Here is a 22,047-nt window from a genome sequence, read left to right on the forward strand (position 1 = left end):
CCCTGTTATAAAATTACACCTGACACATGGAAGCTCTCCTCTTGGTTCTTTTTTCTTTTTGTTGTTTTCCTGGGTCTCCAGGAAACCTTTCCTCAATGCTGAAGCAACATGGCAGGAGTGCCACTGGCGCCTCGCAGCACCCCAAGCCTGCTGCTTCAGGCTTGTTTGGAAAAATTTTTGAGGAAGCTATAGATGAAGTGATGTCGCAGAGACACCTGCAGGAAATGCCAGCATGAAGCAGAAGCATGGCAGATCTCCCTGGGCTAAATACCACGCTGAGCCCCGACTGTACAGCCCTTCCTCCTCAGCTGCAGAACGCCAGTTCCCTGAAGCAGGTGGTGGTTCCTGACTCGGAGGCTTTATTGAAAACATCAGTGGGCCTGGATTCTTCCCGCTGGAGGACGGATCACCTAAGGATTCTGTAAGTTTACAAATTTCTGAGAAGGAGTTGAATTCCAACAGAGGCAATTAGGAGGAAATACAGACTAATGAGCAGATTATAACTGTACAATTGTAAAAGTTTTCATTGACTAAACCTCTTGAAGTTACTCTTGATTCTTTATGAGACTTATTTGCAAATTTGGGGAAAGCCTTGTGCCCTCAAATTCAATGTCTGGAAGGAAGAACTAAGAAGGAAGAAGAACTGAAAGAGTTAAAAGTTAAAATAGGTTCTTCAAACCTGCGATTTCATAAATATAAGGATTTAAGTGAGATACGTTAAATACAGGATGCTGAGAAAGATAGAAATATTGGAAAATAGCTCTTGGAATAATAATCTATGTTTTCTGAATTTCCCTCAGGTGTTTACAGTGACTCCTAGAGAGATGTTGAAAAGATATTTTTTGGAAGTACTTTTAGTTCCAGAAGAATCAATTCCTCCCTTCTCTCAAGTTTATTATCTCCAAATTAGAAGGACAGTTGAATATTTCAACTATTTTGGAGATCTCTGATAAAGAGGCAGCTAAATCCTTAACATTAGGGGCTTCGGTGGCACTTCTGCCAGATAAAATGTGGATTTTGAAAATGTTCTTTAAAAACAGACATAAAAAATTTTTGGGATTTAAGATCCAGATATTCCCAGATGTTTCTCAGGACATAGAAACTCGAAGGTGTCAGTTTTTGCTTTTGAAACCAGGAGTTACTCTCATAGGAGGGACCTTTTATTTGAGATATCCATGCAAATGTTTAGCGAGAGATCAATCTTTGAAATATATATATTTTTTAATCTTCTCACCTAACTGCTTTTCTATCCATGAAACACCTTGAAGGAGTATGAAGTTTAGAGCTCTTAAAAGATTGATATTCTCTGGCAGGCATCAGATAATGTAATCTGCTTTTTGGTTTTCAAGATAATCTAGTAGTATCTTTATAGTTCTGCTCTATGTAATCTTTTATCAAAATAGTGGACTTGAGAATGATTAATTTATAATGTTCTATATACTATTGTTTTGCTGATATGTATTAGACTGTATCAATTTTTTCTGTACAAGATTCATGTTTGATAAGATAATTTAAATTTGATAAATAAAATAATAATAATAAAATTACCCCTGTAATATATATGGAAGGGCATTTTCAATATGACATTTAAATAAAATTTGGACATTTTGGGAAAAATGTAAAAAAATCCAGTAGAGAAAATGACCATTTTCAAACCAGGAAAATATGTCTTATTTGCTTCTTTTTGAAAATGGCCATTTCCTAGATATATTTGTTCTCAGTGCGTCTATCTTTTTGAAACATTTTTGAAAAAAAAATGTCCAAATGAAAAACACACAAAAAAACATAGGAAGACCTAGCATTCTTAGCAGACTGGCCACACGGACATCCCAGCAGAGCAGTGGGGCACTACAGAGAGAATTGCAGTAAACTTGATATAAAAGGTCTCGGGTACACATCTCACCATAACCCCCTTACATTGTTTGATGATCCCTACACAACTTACTCCCAACCTACTATACCTAACTGTATACCTCCCCAATAGCCCTTATGCCTATACAGCTTTATTTATTCAATTTATTTTGTTCATTTCTATTTCGCACTATCCAAAGGTCTAGGTGGATTACATGAAACATACACATCTACTATAATAAAACGCTAAGCACGCATGCGCACTCCTACCTGCCTGATCCGTAGGTTCGTGGCCGGCAGGAGTACACATTCGCCCTTAGCTGTACCAGTGGCCGACAGTGAAATTGAAAAACGTTGGCCTCCCTGCTCTTCACCTCCTCAAGCCATCGAAGCGGCAGTCCTCCATCCAGGAAATACTGCCCTACTGGCTGAAGTTTATTTTTAAGTTAAAAGCCGCTGCGGCCTCCGATGCATGCGGGGATCGTGAGAGGAGCCGCCGCAGCACCTTTAAACTTAAAAATAAACTCCGGCAAGGGACTAAGGGAGCTGGCCAGACCGCGGGAAGGGTAGGGAAGGAGGGGGGCGGCAAGGGACTAAGGGAGCAGGCCAGACCGCGGGAAGGGAAGGGGAGTGAGGGAAATGCTGATGATAATGCACAGGGACGTGGAGGGGGAGGAAAATACTGCTGCTGCTGCTGCTGCACAGAGAAGTGGAGGGGGAGGGAAATGCTGCTGCTGCTGCACAAGGAAGTTGGGTGGGAGGAGGGAAATGCTGCTGCACAGGGAAATGGAGGCGGAGGAAATGCTGCTGCAGTTGCTGCACAGGGAAGTGGGGTGGGGGAAAATCTGCTGCACAGGGAAATGAAGGGGGAGGGAATGCTGCTGAACAGGGAAATGGAGGGGGAGAGAATTCTGCTGTGGCTGCTGCACAGGGAAGTGGGGGGGAGAGAAATGCTGCTGCTGCATAGGGGGTAGAGAGAGAGAGACAGATAGAAAGAAAGACAGACAGACAGCAGGAGGGAGGGAGAAAGAAAGAAAGATAGTGGGAGGGAGACAGAAAGAAAGGAAGAAAGACACAGGGGCATGGAGTGAGACAGAAAGACAGACAAAGGGGGCAAGGGAGAGAGACACAGAAAGAAAGACAGTGGGAGGGAGAGAGACAGAAAGAAAGAAACATAGAAACATAGAAATAGATGGCAGATAAGGGCCACGGCCCATCTAGTCTGCCCACCCCATTGACCCTTCCCCTACCTATCACTGTGAATAGATCCCACATGTCTATCCCATTTGGCCTTAAAATCAGGCACGCTGCTGGCCTCAATGACCTGAAGTGGAAGAGTATTCCAGCGATCAACCACCCTATCAGTGAAAAAGAATTTCCTGGTGTCACCGTGCAGTTTCCCGCCCCTGATTTTTCACAGATGCCCCCTTGTTGCCGTGGGACCCTTGAAAAAGAAGATATCTTCCTCGACTTCTATGCGGCCCGTGAGATAGAGAGTTGCGTGGGGACAGAAATCCCACCCGTCCCCACCCGTCCCCGCCAAAGTCCCACCCGTCCCCGTGAGGACTCCCACCCGTCCCCGCGAGGAATCCCTCCGTCCCCACCCGTCCCCGCGAGGAATCCCCTACGTCCCCGCCCGTCCCCGCGAGGAATCCCCTACATCCCCGCGAGGAATCCCCTACGTCCCCGCCCGTCCCTATAAACTACAGAAATAGTTATTTCATTTAATTATGCTACTGAATTAAAGGCTCTGGTAGAAACCCATTTAAAAATAAGCAAAAAGACTATTAATTTGGAAATATTAATTGGGAAGAATACATACTTTGTAAACGGGTTTCTACCAGAGCCTCTAATGTTTATAAATTTTTATCAACACAACTAATATACTACTTTATCCTTAAGCAAAAAAAAAAAAAGAATTTTTTTTCCTACCTTTATTGCCTGGTTTCTGCTTTCTTCATGTTCTCATTCAATTCCTTCCATCCACTGCCTCTCTTCTCTCTGTGTCTTCCATTTGCTCTGTTACTGTGCCTCTCCCGTTCTCCCCCCTCCCAAATTGGTCTGGCACCCATCTTTTTCCCTCCGCTCCCCCCATAGTCTGGCACCTCTGTCTTCTTCCCTGCCAGCGTCTTCTTCCCATTCCCTCTTCCCCATTTCCTTTCAGTGTCCTTCTCCCCCACCATCTTCCCCATGTCCTGTCAGGCAGCATCCTTCTCCCCCCTCTGCCTTCCCCATGTCCTTTCAGCGGCCTTCTCCCCCCTCTGTCTTCCCCATGTCCTTTCAGCGGCCTTCTCCACCCCTGTTTTCCCCATGTCCTTTCAGTGGCATTCTCCACCCCTTTGTCTTCCCCAGTGTTTTCAGGGTCCTTCCCCCCCCCCTCCCGTTTACCCCATGTCCTTTCAGCGTTCTTTTCCACCCCTTTGTCTTCCCCAGTGCTTTCAGCGGCCTTCTCCCCCCTTAAGCGTCTTTTCTTCTCCACTCCACCTTTCCTCCCTCCCTGCCTCCACCTTTGTGGCGCTTTTGCACCCGACCGACAACAGAACAGGTCCGGTCGGACAAATCTCCCTGTCCTGTAGCCGCGAATCTAAATTACCTTCTTACAGCAGCTGGAGTAGTGAAGCTGCTGTAAGAGGTAATTTAGATTCGCGGCTACAGGGCAGGGAGATTTGTCGGCCGGGCCTGTTGTCGGTCGATCGGGGGACCTGACCGGCTGTGCACATTTTCCGGGGCGGACCGCCCCCTCCCCCCTCTTTCGTACGCCATTGCCTTCTCCCTACCTGCCCTTCCGCACACAGCCGACCGGAAGTCTTCCTGATGTCAGCGCTGACGTCGGAGGAAGGGAGGGCTTTGCTTAAGCCCTCCCTCCGACGTCAGCGCTGACATCAGGAAGATTTCCGTTCGGCTGTGTGCTGCGACAGGGCAGGTAAAGAGAAGGAGACTACCCTCGCGGCTCGAGTGCACTGCGATCCAACCACGCAGGAACCCCGCGACCCTCGGAGGCGTCCCGACGGGATCCCCGTGACCCTAGGGGGCGTCTCCAAGGGATCCCCGTGACCCTAGGGGGCGTCCCCACGGGATCCCCGTGACCCAAAGGGGGAACCCGCGGGATCCCCGCGGGTCCCGCGGGATTCCCGTCATCCCCGTTCCCGTGCAGCTCTCTACCGTGAGATACTTGAACGTCTCGATCATGTCTCCCCTCTCTCTGCATTCCTCGAGCGAGTAGAGCTGCAACTTCTCCAGCCACTCCTCGTACGGGAGGTCCTTGAGTCCTGAGACCATCCTGGTGGCCATTCTCTGAACCGACTCTAGTCTCAGCACATCCTTATGGTAATGCGGCCTCCAGAATTGCATGCAGTACTCCAGGTGAGGTCTCACCATGGATCTATACAATGGCATAATGACTTCAGGTTTACGGCTGACGAAACTCCTGCGTATGCAACCTATGATTTGCCTTGCCTTGGAGGAAGCTTGCTCCATTTGATTGGCAGTCTTCATGTCTTCACTGACAATCACCCCTAAATCTCGTTCTGTTTCAGTTCTTGTTAGGATCTCGCCATTAAGGGTATAAGTCTTGCAGACAGACAGACATATATTCTAGCACCCGTTAATGTAATGGGCTTAAATAAGACAGCAGACAAGAAATAGTCCATGACAATTAACTAATGTTTTGGTAGGTTCACACTTTCCACCACAAATGTTCTAGTTAGAGTGGGATATGGGCCTGGATCCTCTTCTCTGCAGTCCATTGCACCGACCACCAGGCAACTCCAGAGACATGCTTGCTGTTCAAATAGGACTGGCCATAACATCTGAAGCTGTCATACAGGCTGGTATGTACAGTTTCATTTACATCTTTGGGGGGGTTGGGAGGGGGCAGTGACCACTAGAGGAGTCTTAAGCCTTCTGTGGTCATATGGTCAGTTTGGCCACCTTTTGGGCACTTTTTCGTTATTGAAACAGGTCTTGGCTCAAAGATCCAAGTTTTGCCATAGACATTTTCTGCAATGTTCCATTATTGCAGAAAGACATCCAAATCATATGTCCAGCCAAAATATGCCTCCCAACATGCCCCCTTGAGATTGAGTCACAGTATAGACAAACAGCATGGGTGTCATTCTAGACAAGTGGGTTTTCTCCTCATGGCCACGATCCATCTGCAGAAGGAATCCACTCCAGATTTTTTTCTGTGCCTTTCCTAATTCACTGTGAGCACTATTGCCACCTGCAGTTTTTCCCTTTTGCACATGAGCCAGAAGGAGTGTTTCTGTTCTGCTCTCTCCTTTTTTAAATTTTATTTGTTTATTTAACCTTTATTCTACCTTTATTGCCTGGTTTCTGCTTTCTTCATGTTCTCATTCATAACCTTTATGCTTGGAACTTTCACCTTGGTTATAGCTCTGCCTGCATAGAGAAAAAGCAGACCCTGGTCTGCATCTGATAGGCCATACCCTGGTGGTATATGTTAGCCAACCTGCACAAGTAATTTTGGAGCTCGGGGCTATCTCCGTGTTTATGTTTCACCTACTGCCTTGTTATGTATCTTATGTTTCAACTACTTACTTACTACCTTGGTTCAAATGCAGGCTAGGAGGCTGAGCAGTGTCTCTCAGGGTGTCTGGCTGTATTTTTGCCTCCCCCCTTCTGTAAGTGCATCCAGCAGTTCGCGAGGGTAGGGGTGTGGCTAGGCTCTGTGTCTGACCAGCAATCCGAAGATCAATGTTGAAGAAGCATTTCCAGCTTGAGACAGTGATTCTTCTCCTTTCCAGCTACTATATAAGGCTGAGGCAGGCTGCAGTACATGTTCAGCACAGATCACAGTAAGTAAGGCTGTTACAACGTGTAATGTGGATTGGGGAAGTTCTGAATTTCAGGGGTTTTTGTGCTTCTGCATGTTCCCCTACCTTTAGAATCCTAATTTCACCATTTTTGCACTTTGTAGAAGTGTTTTATTAGCAGTTTTAGGCTCGAATTTCTTAGCGGTGACAATCTTAGATTTTTATCGATCTTTTTTTTCAAAAGTTCCCTGCACTTCCAGAACTAATTTTTGCCTCAAAACTGGTTAGGCTGGATCCTTGGGCTCTTCTACCTCAAATTCATGTAAGGAGTGCACAATTTTGGCATCTTAGGGAGTGTCCTTGTGCCACGTGCTGCATAGCACAGTCTGGAGAGGTGGAAACTGTGACCAGTCAGACTCCGTGCCTGACATGTTCCCATTTAAAAACCCTAGGAAAGGCAGAACTAAGGCCATAAATGTTATTCACAAACCCAGAAAAGTACAGCAGCCTAGGTTCCCCAAGTACAATGATGAGAATCTTGCAGAAAATGAGTTCTCTAATAGCTCTGAGATAGAGGAAATGGAGGCTCAACCTAGCACTAGAAGGTTGTCTCCAAACCTATCAAAATAAAGTTCAGGCAAAATGCCTGTTAGGAAACCTTGCATTTTCCTGGACATCCACAGGGGGAGCCTAGGAGAGCCTCAGAGCAGTGCAAGAACACACAGAGAGTAGAGCCTAGGAGAGCCTCAGAGCAGTGCAAGAACACACAGAGAGTAGAGTGTGGCTATCATGCTGAAAAGCCAGCAGTGTTTGTTCCACAGTCAGAGAGGACAATGAGAAGGGATGGTTCTCTACTGCTCAACCTGTCAGCTCAAGGCAAGCTAGTAATTACATTACATTAGGGATTAATATTCCGCCATTACCTTACGGTTTTGGAATTAATGGAAGTAGATGAAATAGTTCCAAGCCTGGAAGCTGAAGCCCTACCTCAGGAGGAACAGATGGAGATTTTTGAGCAGGTATTTCCAGAACCTGAAGCTATGGAAGTTGGTGTTGCCTGTAAGGCCTACTGACTTTAAAACTGGGGGGAGAGGGGGGGGGGGTTATTTTTCTTTTTGCTGCATGAACCTTTAGCCTCATGTAGGGCGGGGGCAGGGCACCTTTTTATGCTACCTAAGTTTCTGTGACTGGAGCTTTCACAGGTTTGAATGCAAATGTTTTGCTTGGTGGAATTACAATTTTGAATGCACTCTCAAAGACTCTGCTCCTTATATAGAGTGTGAGGATTCTCGTCGAGGCACTCGCAGAGAATCTGCTCCTTGCTTTACATGCTTGGATGCCAGACCAGACACTCGCAGAGACTCTGCTCCCTGCAAAGAGTGTGTAAGTTCAGATTGGGGCATAGGAAGCAGCTTGACCTCACGGGAGTCTGCTGAATGCCCAGGCTGGATAAGAGGAAGCAGTTTAGGTCCCATGTTAGTAAGGAACTGTTGCAGAAGACTATTCCAGCGATCAACCACCCTTTCGGTGAAGAAATATTTTCTGGTGTCGACATGAAATTTCCCACCCCTGAGTTTCAACGGATGCCCTCTTGTTGATGTGGGACCTTTGAGAAAGAAGATGTCCTCTTCCACCTCGATACGGTCTGTGAGATATTTGAACGTTTCAATCATGTCACCCCTCTCTCTGCGTTCCTCGAGTGAGTAAAGCTGCAATTTATCCAGCCGTTCCTCATACGGGAGATCCCTGAGACCTGAGACCATCCGGGTGGCCATTCACTGAATCGACTCAACTCAGCACATATTTGCGGTAATGTGGCCTCCAGAATTGTACACAGTATTCCAGATGGGGTCTCACCATGGATCTGTACAATGGCATTATGACCTCGGGCTTACGGCTGACGAAACCTCTACGGATACAACCTATGATTTGTCTAGCCTTGGATGAAGCTTTCTCCACTTGACTGGCAGTCTTCATGTCTTCACTAATGATCTCCCCCAAGTCACGTTCTGCTACAGTCCGTGCTAGGGTCTCACCATTTAGGGAGTAAGTCTTACATGGATTTTTGTTGCCAAGGTGCATGACCTTGCAATTTTTGGCATTGAAACTTAGTTGCCAGGTCCTGGACCAATGCTCCAGCAGGAGTAGGTCATGCATCATACTGTCGGGCATTGAGCTTTTGTCAGGCACTGTTCTTTTGTCTGTTGTGCTCTCGCCTACTACATTGCATAGTTTGGCGTCATCGGCGAATAACGTAATTTTACCTCAAAGCCCCGTAGCCAAGTCTCTTACAAAGATGTTAAATAGGATCTGGCCCAGGACCGAGCCTTGCGGCACTCCGCTGATCACCTCGTCGTTTCGGAGGGGGTGCCGTTCACCACCACCCTCTGAAGTCTACCTCCAAGCCAGTCCCTAATCCATGCAGTCAATGTGTCACCTAATCCCATCGAACTCATCTTACTCAATAATCTGCGGTGTGGGACGCTGTTGAATGCTTTGCTGAAGTCCAAGTTCACGACGTCTAGAGACTCCCCCATATCCAGCTTCCTCGTTACCCAGTCAAAGAAGTTGATTAGATTGGATTGACAGGGCCTTCCCTTTGTAAATCCATGTTGATGGGGATCTCATAGATTCTCCTCGTCCAGGATCGTGTCCAATTGGCGTTTGATTAGAGCTTCCATTAGTTTGCTCACTATCGAAATGAGGCTCACCGGTCTGTAGTTTGCAGCCTCCATCCCTTTTTGTGGAGTGGAGTGACGTTAGCCGTTTTCCAGTCCAACGGGACTCTTCCTGTACTTAGGGAAAGATTGAAGAGCGCGGATAGCAGTTCCGCCAAGACGTCACTTGAGCACCCTGGAGTGTAGTTGTCTGGCCCCATAGCTTTGTTAACCTTGAGTTTTGATAGCTCACAGTAGATACTGCCAGGCATAAACTCGAAATTTTGAAATGGGTCTACCGAGCTTTCCCTTGTCTGTAGCTGAGGGCCGGATCCCGGCGCCTCGCAGGTGAAGACTGAGCAGAAGTATTCATTTAAAAGTTTAGCTTTATCGGAGTCCGATTCTGCATAGTTCCCGTCTAGTTTCCTAAGGCGTACTATCCCATCTGTGTTTCTGTTTCTGTCATTAATATACCGGAAGAAGGATTTATCGCCCTTCTTGATGTTCTTTGCTAGATTCTCCTCCATTCGGAATTTGGCCTCTCTGACTGCTGTTTTGACGGCTTTTGACTTGGTCAAATAGTCTTCCCTAGAGTCCTGCTTCCCTGATTGTTTGTAGGAGATGAACGCTCTTTTCTTCTTTTTTATGAGGTCTGAAATCTCCGAAGAGAACCACTGTGGTTTATTGTTTCTTCGCCGTTTACTTACTGATTTTACATAGCGGTTGGTTGCTTCTTGAATGGTAGCTTTCAGAGTTGACCACAATTCCTCTACATTATCTGTTTCTGCTTGGTTTTGCAGCGCCAGTTGGATGAAATCCCCCATGCCTTCGAAGTTTGTGTCCTTGAAGTTGAGGACCTTGGTTAATGTGTGAGATTTAGTGAAGCCTTTCCTGAGGTTGAGCCATACCATGTTGTGGTCACTGGAGGCCAATGTGTCGCCCACCGAGACCTCTGTGACACTTTCTTCGTTGGTAAGTATCAGGTCCAGTATCTTCTGATCCCTAGTTGGCTCTAATACCATTTGCCTGAGTCTTTCTCCCTTTATAGAGGTTAATAACCTTCTGCTGCTGCTGGTCGCAGAGGAAAGTGTGTTCCAATCCACATCAGGCATATTGAAGTCACCTAACAATACTGTGTCCCCACGCAAGGTGATATTCTCTATGTCTTCGATTAATTCCACATCCTGTCATCCTGTTGTCTTGGAGGTCTGTATACTATGCCAAGATACAGGCATTTGTCCTTCCCCCTGGCCAAATTCAACCAAAGGGATTCCCCTGTGTACCTGATATCTGCAATTCTGGTAACTTTAATGTCATCTTTAGTATATAGTGCTACTCCTCCTCCCATTTTGCCCTCTCTGTCTCGACGAAGTAAATTGTAACCCGGTATGGCCATATCCCACCCATGGGAGTCCGTGAGCCAGGTCTCGGATATCGCCACCACATCTAGGTTGGCGTTCCTCATGTCCGTCTCTAATTCCAGAATCTTGTTGCCAAATGTGGGGCATTGACGTACATAGCCCTCCATACCTTATGTTTGCTATATAGAACAATCCATTAAAATATTAGGGGTATCGCTGGATAAACACCTTACATTGGAGAAACACACCGATTTACTTATTAAGAAATGTTTTTCAGTGCTCTGGAAGCTTTGTACCATCAAGAAATATTTTGATGAAGTCTCTTTTTGGTTGTTGGTGCAATCTTCCATTTTAAGTATACTGGACCTCTGTAACATTGTTTATCCCAGGACAAGCAGGCAGCCTATTCTCAACAAATGGGTGACATCATTCACAGAGCCCGGATGCGGACAGCCTCGCAAGCAGACTTGCTTGCAGAAACATAGAAGTTTCGAGTCAGCCGAACCATGCATGCGCGAGTGCCTTCCCGCCCAGCACAGGACTAGTCTCCTCAGTTCTCAGTTTTCCGTGGAGCTGAGAAGTCTGTCTTTGACTCTCTGCATTTAACTTTGTTACTTTGTGCCTTCTTTCACCGCGGTTTGTGTTTATTTTCTTCGCGAATCGCTGTGTTATTTTCTTTCTTTACAGTTTAAAAAAAATCCCAAAAAACAAAATAGACTTATTTTTATTTTTTCTTCAGTGACTGACTGGCGGGCCAGGCCGCACGACCGCAGCCTGCGGGCTTCAACTTCACAGCGGCTATCTTCCCTCCTATGTCCCGGCCAGTCACGGGCTTCAAGAAGTGTAGCCATTGTCACCAAGCAATTTCTGTCACGGATTGGGCCTGCTTATAATCCGAAGTCGTGCGAGCGCTGTGCTACTCTTCAACCTCGAGCCCTTAAACGTTGTCAAGTTTTAATGGAAAAATTCTTTAGCATGAACTCCTCGGTGACACCCTCGACCTCAAGTGCTACCTCAGTCCCGCCTTCCAGCGAGGGTCCTCCTGCTTCCACTACTCCGACCTCAAGCCTTATCAGACCGTCCTCATTTGGATCGTCTTTAGCCTCAAGTACACCGGCTTTATTTTCCCCTGAGCTCCCCTCAGGTCAGATACCTAAGCAGAAGGTTCATGCGGTGATCCCTCCACTGCCACCTTGGAGCCTTTAGCCTTGGCAAGTGGTCTGGTTTCAGACGTGGATCCACCTTTGCATGCTTCTTTCCAGACCATGTTGGAGCAGCAATTTGTTCAGTTATTGAGAAAATATGGTTCTACCTCAACAATGCCTCCTGTAATCCAGCCTGGGCAATCAGCAGTCTCCTGCGAGGTCGAGTCCCTGCTTGTGTAATGAGCTGAAGCTTCACACTCTTTGCAAGGAGCAGAGTCTTTGCGAGTGTCTGGTCTGGCATCTACACACTTGATGCAAGGAGTAGATTCTTTGCGAGTGTCTCGATTGAAACCTTCATACTCTGTACAAGGAGTAGATTCTTTGTGATTGTCTTGACAGGAATCCGCACACTCCATACAAGGAGCAGAGTCTTTGGGAGTGCTTCGAGATTTCTCGATCCAAACCACTGAGTTTCGATCTACAGCTTCGAGCCCTATCCATTCACCAGCAGCATTGCCTGTTTCCATACATAGGGCGAAGTTTCCTCGATCTTCGAGACCTGCTTCCAAGCACCACTCTCGTTGCCGATCGAGGCCTTCATCGAGACATCCATCGAGGTGCAGATCTTCTAAAGAGCAGCCTTATTCGTCTGGGCCTCATTCCAGACCTTCCAGTTTTTCGAGGCCCCCATCTCCTCGCTTCAGGTCACCGCTTCCGGACCCTGAGGAATCAGCTGCTTTCATTGCCTCCTCCAAATCTCCATATTATTTGGATTGTCACTTCTCTAGAGAAGCTTCACCTTCGTTCTCCGCTTGAGGCGCCTCAAGGTCATCGAGCCCTTCTCGAGGCAAGGCCTTGGCAGATCAGCTGATGATCTGGAATTTCAGTTAGATGCTGGTTCTAAATACTCTAAGGAGTATTCCGAGGTCATGCATCTACCTCAACCTCCTGCAGAGTCACTTAAGCTTCCTCTTAACAAACTTTTATCTCAAGCTTTCAAACGTCTGGAGACTCCTTTTGCTATACCTGCTGTTCTAGGCAAATTGGTCTCGAGGTATAGATCTCTGCATTGCGAAGGTTTTGAGAATTTACAATTATCTCACCAATCCCTCCTTCTGTAGTCCTTTTTGAAAAGAACCCATCCTTCCAAGGTCTATGCTATTGTTCCTTCTGGAAGGGAGGGTAAGATTATGGACAAGTTTGGACGCCATCTATATCAAGTTCCTTATTGATTTTCTTCCAGGTTTTCTGAAGAACCTGGATTTACATAGCCATTTCGAGTTCCAAGATGTCACTACTACTCTGTCACAACTCAGATTGCATCTTCTCCAGTCATCTTATAATGCCTTTGAACTGTCGGCTAGGGCCACTGTTTTTTTCTGCAGCACTGCGCCGCTTGGCCTTGCTTCGCACCATTGCCATGGATCCTAATCTTCAGGACTGTCTGCCTAACATTCCTTGTCCGAGCAATAGCCTCTTTGATGAATCCATAGAGGCTGCCACTAAGAAGTTGTCAGATCATGAAAAATCTTTTGTTTCCATTGTCAGACCAAAGCCAAAGTCGGTTCCTACAAAACCTTCACGCTCTACTCTGGTTTTCCAGAGGCGTTATGTTCCAAAGCTGTTCCTTACATTCGAGCCCCTTCCAAGAAACTGCAGCAATAGAAGCAACAGAAAACTCAGCCTTCTGCTGCACCTAAGGCTTCACAGCCTTTTTGACTGTCTAAATAGAGCATATCCTCCATCGTTCTGCCTCTGTCCTTCAACAATACTCAGGGATGGAAACTCTCTTCTTTTCACTCAGGTTCCACTAGAGCTTCCTCCAAGAGAGTATCCTTCCAATCCATCCTAGACTGCCCTTCTTCAGGAAGCTAAGGCTCTGCTTCATCTCTATGCCATTGAGAAAGTTTCCCTGGAACAGCAGATCAGGGGGTTTTACTCTCGTTACTTCCTAGTTCCGAAGAAGACAGGTGATCTGAGACCCATTTTAAATATAGATCAGAACGACTGGTTATGTTCTCTGGATCTCAAGGAGGTTTCTACTCGCATCCCCTTTCATCCGACCTCCCATCAGTATCTCAGATTTCAGGTGGGGAATCTGCATTATCAATACAGAGTGCCACCCTTTGGCCTGGATTAATCTCCCAGACAATTCACCAAGTGCAGCAGCAGCTCTAAGGAACCATAGTCTCTAGGTGGTTTCCTACCTAGACAACTGGCTCATCAAAGATTCAACATCTCAGGGAGTTATTGTAGCGACCCAACGGACTACGTGGTTCCTACAAAGCTTGGGATTCAAAATCATTTTTCCCAAATCCCATCTTCAGCTTTCTCAGAATCTACAGTTCATCGGAGCTGTTCTGGACACTATCCAACTCAGAGCATTCCTTCCGCAACAACGTCTGGAAGATCTCCTTCAACTCTGTCATGCAGTATCTTCTCGTTCTTCAATTTCAGTGAGACTAGAGAATGACACGGTGGCGGTTTACCCGCAGCCACCGCATTTTAGCCGCGGGTCACCCGCCGAAAACGGGGAAGAAAACTAGCAGTCGCTGCGGCGACGGGGACAAGGCCATTCACCGCCCGCGGGGCGGTGAATGGTCTTGTCCCCGCAGTGAGGCATGAAGGATCGCGCGGTCCCCGCAGCTCACACCCGCCTGCCCAATCGATTCTAGTGTTTAGCCAGCTCTCTCCCTTCTCCTCACCTTAGTTTGTAGATTTTCTTTTTCGGCGACCCGCACGCTATCAGAGAGCCGCGCACGCGCGGCTGCTCAGTGTTCAATCTTCTGCTCTGACGCAACCGGAAACAGGAAGTTGCAGCAGAGCAGAAGATTGAACACTGAGCAGCCGCGCGTGCGCGGCTCTCTGATAGCGTGCGGGTCGCCGAAAAAGAAAATCTACAAACTAAGGTGAGGAGAAGGGAGAGAGCTGGCTAAACACTAGAATCGATTGGGCAGGCGGGTGTGAGCTGCGGGGACCGTGCGATCGCTAGTGTTTCCGGCTCAAATTGGAAGGAGGGAGTGAAAGGGAAAAGGATTCTGGGCCAAGGGGATGAAGTCGGAAAGAAAAACCCACAGCAGGAAAGAAAGGGAAGGACTGGCAGGTAAGCCAGATGCTAGAAGCAGGGGGGGGGGGAAGAAAGAGGGAAAAAAGCTAGATGGGGTTGAAAAGAAGAGACACACTGGTATGGAAGAGGAAGATAGGGGAAATCTGGACACAGGAAGGTAACAGAAAGAGGGGAAATTATGTGCATGGGGCATAGGGACAGAGACATAAAGGGGACATGCCATGGGGATGGTATATGGACACAGGGGGGGCAATGACAGATACATAGGGGAGATATTAGAAATGGAGAAAATAGGAGCACAGAAGCGAGATGGTTTGTGGGGATGGGACAGGGACCGAGCTCGCAGGCTCCAGTGGCTTGCACAAATTACATTGTAACGTGCCATGAAAATAAGAGGGAGGAAGGTAGATAGATAAGCCACGTGAGAGGAGCTGAAGGGTAGTAGAAAGGAACAGATGGTAAAGGAGGGAGGGAAGGGTGGTGGTGGAAAGGAATAGGACAGACATTGAAGGAGGGTGGAGAGGAACAGACCCCGAAGGGAAATGTGGAAGACAGAGTGGGAAGAAGACAGATGCCAGACTATGCGGGAGCGGAGGGAAGAAGATGGGTGCTAGACCAATTGGGGGGAGGGGGGGTTAAGGGAGAGGCACAGTAACAGCAAATGGAAGACGCAGAGAGAAGACACACAGTGGATGGAAGGAATTCAATGAGAAGATGTGGAAAGCAGAAACCAGACAACAAAGGTAGAAAAAAAAATTATATTTATTTATTTATTTTTTGCTTTAGGATAAAATAGTATATTAGTTGTGTTGATAAAAATTTATAAACAAAGCCCTGCCAGCTGAACATCTCTTTCTCTAGTTCAGCAGCAGGAACTTTGATTTATAAGAAAGGAATAAGCTAAATATTACAGTACTAAGGCTTATATGGATGCAGCGGGGACGGTGACGGGGCGGTGAATGGGATGGCAGTGGCGGTGACGGGGCGGTGAAAGGGATGGCGGTGACGGTGACGGGGCGGTGAAGGGAACGGCGGTGACGGGGCGGTGCAGAGGATGGTGGGCCGGTGACGGGGCGATGACGGGGACAGATTTTTTCCCTGTGTCATTCTCTAAGTGAGACACATGATGGTACTGCTAGGTCACATGGCCTCCACAGTACATGTGACTCCTTTTGCCAGACTTCCCCTCAGAATTCCTCAGTGGATCCTGGCATCTCAGTGGTTGTAGGCTTGCGACCAACTCTCTTGACACATTACAGTCACCCCTTCATTGAGACAGTCTCTCCGCTGGTGGATGCTATCTTCCAATCTCTCCAGAGGCTTGCTGTTTCAAACGCCCCCTCATCAAAAGGTCCTCACAACAGATTCCTCTCCCTACGCTTGGGGGGGGCTCATCTTGATGGTCTCCATACTCAAGGCCACTGGACCAGTACGGATCGTCAGTGTCACATCAATCTGTTGGAACTCAGAGCGATCTTCAATGCTGTCAAAGCTTTTCAACATCTTCTTCACGACCACGTAGTCCTCATTCAGACGGACAACCAAGTCTCCATGTACTATGTCAACCCACAGGGGGGTCCGGGATCCCCCTCCCTTTGTCAAGAAGCTCTGAAGGTTTAGGAGTGGGCAATCCTCCACAACACCTTCCTCAAAGCTGTCTACATTCAAGGGGCGAAAAACTGTTTGGCAGACAAATTGAGTCGTCTTCTGCAACCTCACAAATGGACACTCAATTCCTCGCTTCTTCATCACATTTTTTCGCAGTGGGGAACGCCTCAGATAGATCTCTTTGCAGCTCCCCATAACCAGAAACTGCACAGTTCTGCTTTTCTACTGGAATGGATGAATCTTTTTCTATGTGCATTCCCTCCATTCCCTCTCATTCTCCAGACTCTTGTCAAGTTGCAGAACGATTATGCCACCATGATTCTGATAGCTCCTCGGTGGCCGAGACAACCTTGGTACTCCCTTCTACTTCAACTCAGCAGAAGGGACCCATACCTTTTACCAGTTTTTCCGTCTCTGCTTTCACAGAGTCACGAATCTCTACTTCATCCCAACCTGCTGTCTCTGCACCTGACTGCTTGGATCCTCTCAACATAACTCCTCTTCAGTTTTCTCAACTTGTAAGAGACACTTTAGAGGCTTCTAGAAAGTCTTCCACTAGGCAATGCTACCCCCACAAATGGACTAGATTTTCTGCTTGGTGCATCTCTCATGATAAGGAGCCTCAAGATTCCTCCTTCTCTTCTGTTCTAGATTCTCTTTTGCACTGATACATAAATCTGAGTCTATCTCAGTGCAATTGCTGTTTTCTAAACTAAACTAAACTAACTAAACTAAGCCTTAAGTTTATATACCGCATCATCTCCACGGAAGCGGAGCTCGACACGGTTTACAAAGCTTAAAAATACAAGAAGAGGGGAGAGAGAGTTTACAAGGGCATATGAAAAGGGGGAAGTAAGAAGGAGATGTTATATATTAGAGAAAGGCCAGGTTTTCAGTTGTTTCCGGAACAGCTGGAGGGAGCCCAGGTTTCGCAGCAGGATAGTGAGATCGTTCCAAAGGCCCGTGATTTTGGAGAGGAGGGATCTTCCCAGTTTGCCTGCGTGGGGGATGCCACGTAGAGAGGGGAAGGATAGTTTATGTCTGTGGGCGGATCTGGTGGTAGCAGGCGTTTGGGCGAGGAAGGATAGAGGGATTAGTGGCGGAAGGATGCCATGAATTATCTTGAAAGCTAGACAGGAGCATTTGAAGTGAATTCTGGAAAGTACAGGGAGCCAGTGAAGCTTGGTAAGTAAGGGGGAGACATGATCAAATTTGCGTTTAGCAAAAATCAATTTGGCCGCAGTATTCTGGATGAGCTGGAGTCTGTGAAGACTTTTTTTTGTTAGGCACAGGTAAATGGCATTACAGTAATCGAGTTTGGATAAGATGATGGATTGTACCAGGACGGTAAAGTGTTTTTGGTGGAAATAGGATCTAACTTTCCTAAGCATGTGGAGGCATTTCTATCAGCCTATTGAAGGGAAACTCCTTTCTGCCCATCCAGTGGTTTCCAGATTCATGAAAGGACTTTTTCAAGTCAACCCTCCTCTCAAACCGCCTCCAGTGGTTTGAGATCTCAATGTTGTTCTTGCTCAATTGACGACGCCTCCATTTGAACCAATGTCTAATGCCCATCTGGAGTATCTCACTTGGAAAATGGTGTTTCTCATTGCCCTCACATCTGCTCGAAGAGTCAGTGAGTTGCAAGCTTTAGTTGCTGATCCACCTTTCACAGTTTTCCATCATGACAAGGTGGTTCTCCGTACTCATCCTAAATTCTTACCTAAGTGGTTTCAGAATTTCATCTCAATCATTCTATTGTACTTCCAGTGTTTTTCCAAGACCTCATTCTCATCCTGGAGAATCAGGTCTTCATACTCTGGACTATAAACGTGCTTTGGCCTTCTTCTTGGAACACACCAAACCACACAGAACTGCTCCTCAACTTTTTGTTTTCCTTCGATCCATTCAAGTTGGGACATCCAATCTCTAAGCGTACCATCTCCAACTGGATGGCTGCTTGTATCTCTTTCTGCTTTGCCCAGGCTGGATTACAACTACAGAGTCGAATCACAGCCCACAAAGTCAGAGCAATGGCAGTTTCAGTGGCTTTCTTCAGATCTACACCTATTGAGGAAATTTGCAAAGCTGCTACCTGGTCTTCGGTTCATACTTTCACCTGTCACTATTGTCTGGATGTTTTCTCCAGACGGGATGAACATTTTGGCCAGAGAGTATTGCAAAATTTATTCTCCTAAGTTGCCAACACTCCCACCATCCTATTCTAGTTAGCTTGGAGGTCACCCATAGGTTGAGAATAGGCTGCCTGCTTGTCCTGGAATAAAGCACAGTTACTTACCGTAACAGATGTTATCCAGGGACAGCAGACAGCTATTCTCGCAACCCACCCACCTCCTCTGGTTGGCTTCTCTGCTAGCTATCTGAACTGAGGAGACGCGCCCTGTGCTGGGAGGGAAGGCATTTGTGCATGCGGCTGACTCGAAACTTCTACGTTTCTACAAGCAAGTCTGCTTACGAGGCTGTCCGCATCCGTGCTCCGTGGATGACGTCACCCATATGTTGAAAATAGCTGCCTGCTGTCCCTGGATAACAACTGTTACCAGTGGAGTCTAGAATATTGTTTAAATTTTCTTGTATTTGTTACAAAGTAGCATTTGGTCTGTCACCAGGTTATCTCCTTTCTCATTTTTCTTGGAGTCATTTTAATAAAAATACATGGAGAGTACAGTTATTTACTTATCCTTCTATAAAATCTTGCCACTTTAAGAGGTTCCTTGAGAAAACTTTCTCTTTTCAGGCCGCTAAAATGAATATATGGCTCAGAAAATGATGTTAGAAGCTTCTTCTTATTTAGATTTTAGGAAATTAGTAAAGACTCAATTATTTAATAGGCTGACATTGTAATAGCATTGCCGTTTCTCTTATTTCAATCATGTTTGCATTTTGTTCTTATGTTTCTTACCTGCATGGTTTGTACTTTCCTCTTGATCAATTTTATTGAAATGTATGTACTGCCTTTTATTGTATTTTATTGAAATTTTTATTGAAAATGTGTGTTATGTATTGTTTTTTTTCATGCTGTGAGACGCTTAGAACCTCCCCGGTATGGCAGCATATAAATAAATAATAATAATAATTATTATTATTAGAATCTACCCTTGAGCGTTCAAGTAGCTCACAATCTTATGCTTCTGCTCCTCCAGGCCGAGAAGCCAAGACATTTAATTCGTTTGGCAAACACATTTTCCAATCATCTTTGCTCATTGATAGAATTATGGACTGTCATTTCTACAAGTCCATTTACTTAAGATCTTTACTAAACAACTGACACTATTGCAAATTGCCTCCCATGAAAGAAGAAAACCCAATGTTTTCTCAATAAGTGAAGAATCCAAAAACAAAAGAAAACTGTGGAAAAGATGTTCTTGATGCAGGCTTTTATTCAGTCAGTAAATAGTTACGATAACAATCCACATACGTCCTGAATGAGAAGGACCCAACGCGGTCCGTGTTTTAGTGAACACATCTTCTTCAGTGATCCTACAGATATGAATGAATATGAATATTTGTATGAGTGTATCTGAATGTAAAGAATGTCTGAAAATAGTGCATGAATTGGAAGTGTGAAAGAATGAAGTAGGTGAATAAGAGATGAATAGTAATAATAAATTAGAGATGTGAATAAATGAAATAGAAAAATACGTGATTGAGAGATGCGTGGTAATAATAGAAAATAAATTGACAGGTAATGATTGTGAAATGAAAAAGATATGTGATTTTTATTTTTCAAGGGATATCTGTGAAACCTAATAGTGTGTGTAGAGTGGACCAGAATGAAAGTGAAAAGTGCTTTGTGAAACTTCAGAATAGATCTTGGTCTTCTCTTTTCATTTGAACATCCTGAAATCCCCTAAGTGCCCAGTTCTAACTGCCTAACTCAAATGTGTACAGAATCCCATTGCTTCCTCAATGCTTCCTTAATGGTCTTGAAGTGGATCCCAAAGAACGCCCCCTTTTATGGTATCAACAGGCATAACAAAGTTTGTTCAAGCTGGCCAGCTGTTGAAATCAATTGTAGTAGGTAAGTGTCTGGAAGAACTTTCCATTAAGCCTTGTAGAGGTATTGGAAGCCATTTCTTCCTCCTGTATGTGATATTTCCAGTTATACATTCACCAGACCCCTTTTTTGTTTACATCTTCTCCGGATTCCGTACATGTGATGATCAATCCATTCCCGTGAACTGGACTTACAAAAGTGAGAATACTTTCAGCTTTGAGCACCTCCCAGTGCACCCTCCAGTTTTTCTTCTGCAAGCAAACTGTGCAGAGGTGTTTCTGATCTGCTCTATTTAGATTTTTTTTTTTCTTTCTTGCATTTAAAGTTCATTGTTTCTGAACCTTTGGTGTCCTGAGACCCCATTCTGGAGGATTCCATGCCTGGGAAAGGATGCAGATTCCACTGTGCCGGACTGCAGCTCTCTAGGGAAAGCCTTAGTGTGGTCGTGGAGGGTTCATCCTGTTTTGTTTCTTCTGAGTTTCTCAGTGGCTTGAGCACAGGCTGTGAGTGCCCTGTTTAAGAACCTTTGGGGTATAAGGATGCCAGCTGCATATTTACCCACCCCCGTTCAGTGTTGGTCTGGCTTGCAGTCTGAAGATTCCTTGGTTCTGGAGTTGCAGGAAGTATCTGAGGCAGAAAAGTCCTTTCCACCTTTTCAGCTGCATTGAAGGAGCAAGGCAGGAACCATCAGAGAACTGTGAGTAAAACCCCATTGATTCCTATAGGAGAATTGGGGTGGATAAAAAATCCTAAATTTGAGGGTTTCTGGGTTTGTGGGTTTCCCACCTCCAAAACCCACTTTTCTGTATTTTTGAACTTTTTAAAAAGTCTCCACGGGTTGTTTTTGTCATTATTTTTACTGGCGGTGGCCATCTTTGATTTCAAACAATTTTTTTTCAAAAGCCTCTATCTGCCTAAAAACTGGGATGGACTCCTTGTGTGGTGAGGATGCAAATTCATGCAAAATTTGTGCTGCATTGCCAGTAGAAGAGCATCTGTGTACTGCATGCCACAAGACAAGCAGGAGAGTGGTGGGAGCTTCGGGCTTAGCCTCATCCTTGTCCTCCAGGATTGGTGAACCGCTATGGATTTGTGACATGGGTAAAAAATACCATCCGGGCCTTTTTCTCACAATGATGCGAAGTGGAGGTTTGTGGTGTCTGGGGACCCTGCAAGAGCTAGGAGACTTTTTGACCAGTCAGGCTCTGTGCCTGCAATGATCCCATTTAGGATCCCTAAGAAAGGCAGGGTTTAGGGCTAAAAACATCTTTTCTAAACCTACTCCACAACAGCAGTTAATGCTTACTGACTTTTCTGAGAAAGCCCTGTCCGAATCTGAACCTTTTTCAGATGATTCTGATGTAGAGGAAATGGAGACTCTATCCAGCAGCAAAAGGGTAGTGTCTAAGCCTATAAATATAAAATCTAGGGAAGGCTCCACTTTCAGAAAGCCTTGCACTTTTCAAGACATCCATCGGGGGAGCCCAAGAGAGCCTCAGGTGAGAGCAGGCACTAGTGCTGCCCAATTTCCGATTCGAATCGATTCACTGATTCACTTTGGGTGA

General features: G+C 45.9%; 1 protein-coding gene across 1 annotated transcript in view; it reads left to right on the forward strand.

Moving 5' to 3' along the window:
* RASA3 (RAS p21 protein activator 3) overlaps nt 1–22,047 on the forward strand; it is a 501,637-nt gene that overhangs the window by 199,164 nt on the left and 280,426 nt on the right. The window lies entirely within an intron of this gene.

The sequence above is a fragment of the Geotrypetes seraphini genome, chromosome 6, assembly GCF_902459505.1.
Source record: "Geotrypetes seraphini chromosome 6, aGeoSer1.1, whole genome shotgun sequence".
Lineage (NCBI taxonomy): Eukaryota > Metazoa > Chordata > Amphibia > Gymnophiona > Dermophiidae > Geotrypetes > Geotrypetes seraphini.